Here is a 2338-nt window from a genome sequence, read left to right as displayed (position 1 = left end):
TGTATAAATAATACAGTTAATCAATAAGAAATCAACATTCAAAGGCCATGTTACGTAGCGTTTTTCATACAAAATGGTACTAAAAACTGTCAAAATGCTATTTATTTACAGATAAAAGGCAACTTCACTCATGTATTATTACACAAAGATGCACATATGATAAGCACTCTTCTTTTATCTTATGAATGAGATTGTGCGTTTTCTAGTTAGGTTATTTAACCATTTAATTAAGACAGTTTTTAGTACCATTTTATATGAAAAATACAGTATAACATAGCTTTGCCATAACATTTTACGGGAGAATCGGCAGAAACTGACTGACTTTTACCAAATCAGATATTAATATAAAAGGTTGTCCTAACCTGTCTCCAAATTGACCTTATCCCATGCACAACAAAAAACTCGTTATCCCCTCTTGAATAAATATTTTTTCCTTACGTCTTATCTATTTCATTTAAATAAAGTTCAACACAAGGCGTCCTCTTTCTAATAATTGAAGATATAATAGAACCATCCATGTCACACCTAAAATTTCTAATGTTTTATTTACATTTCTTTGTGTTAATTTAATTTTATACTAGACACAAAGTATTTAAATGAATTAAGTGAAAAAATGAGTTGAAATGTATATTTGAAAAAATATTTTTACTTCTTTCTTGTACAGACTTTTACTCACCTATTTATCTATATGCTTTTACTTTTTGTTTACTTGCGCCCAACTTCTCTGCAATGTTTAATTTTGAAATTTTTTTCTTATATTTTATATATTTTAATTTGTTAACATATTCTAGATTTTTTACGGATTATACTTTTAATTATATTAAAAATAATTAGTTCTATTTTTTATAATAAGAATACATTAAATAAATTTCAATTAATATTATTTTCATAAAAATTGTGAATTTGGTTTAAAAATATTTTCCGTTATGGCATTACCATGCGCATAATAAATAACAAAGATGGCTTCTTTTGTTTGCGGGTTTTTAAATTTAAAATTGCTTATATTATGGAAATTATCGAGGCAATTTTTTTAAATTAGTGTGTTTAGTAATAGATAGTGGTACAAATTATTATTCGATGCATATCTGTTTGAAGATTGCGTGTGGAAGTAATAACAACAATATTAAGTGCTCTGATGACATGGCGAACTTTCAACAGGTATTTTAAATTTGATATTATAAATATACATTATATATATATATATATATATATATATATATATATATATCTTGATAGTTTTTTCGACGTTGAAACATATTTCAAAGTAACTAGCAGCCCATTCGTCGAAATAAAAAAGTATAAGTATAAAAACTTTTATTTATACGTTTTCGACACAAGATGCGTGTCATCATTCAGCAACACAGGACAAAAACCTCACAAAAATTTTTTTTAAAAAATAAACTTAATAACATATTAGAAAAACATTTTTTTAGAAAAAAATTATGTATAACTAAAAGATTTGAAAACTAATTTGACTAAAAGTTATGAAATGCATAATTGTGAAGCGAGAACACGCCCATACCGAGCATCCAGACTCGACTTCATATATATATATATATTATATATATATATATATATATATATATTTATACATATATATTGTTAGGTTCATAAATGTTTCTGAAATAATGGTCATGAATTAATTTTGTTAATCAATTTTTAGAAAATGTTTTTTTCATTTTATTAATTTTATACAGAAGAGAGTGTACGGCTATTGCTAGATAATAATAACATTTCTTATATTTAAAAAAATATATTATTAAATAAATTATGAAATCACTAAGACCATATTACTAGTCAAAATTATTGCTTTATATTTCATTTGTTAATTTCTATTTTGTCTCTGTACAAATCGTTATCAAACCCGTTATCTTTTAAGTACGTCATAATTTCTTAACAGTTGTTTTTTGCAATCGATAATTCACCGCAAATGAATTATTAATACACATATGGGTCGTACAAATATTTATCAGTAAATACAACCACAACAAAAATATTTTTGAATTCACAGTTACGCATTCTGGTATATAAATTTTAACTCAAAATTGACAAACAAAATGTTAATAATATCATGAACGTATATAGAAACTTTTACACATCATAATTTTTCATTAGAATTACCCAATAATTCTAATGAACAATTAATTATTTATAAATCAATAATTCAATTCCGGTAGGATGTTTGACATTTTGATATGATCTGAAGTTCGCGCATAGTGTACCAACATAAAAATAAGAAAGGAAAGTTCAAATTGAATTATTATTTCCAAATCTAAATATTATTTAAATTATGCAAATTAATATATTTCATTAAATAATAATCTCTAGTTACGCTACT

The sequence above is a fragment of the Ctenocephalides felis genome, unplaced genomic scaffold (assembly GCF_003426905.1).
Source record: "Ctenocephalides felis isolate EL2017-DRISC unplaced genomic scaffold, ASM342690v1 CF-g0.4_SCAFFOLD_03571, whole genome shotgun sequence".
Lineage (NCBI taxonomy): Eukaryota > Metazoa > Arthropoda > Insecta > Siphonaptera > Pulicidae > Ctenocephalides > Ctenocephalides felis.
Note: the sequence above shows the minus strand (reverse complement) of the source record.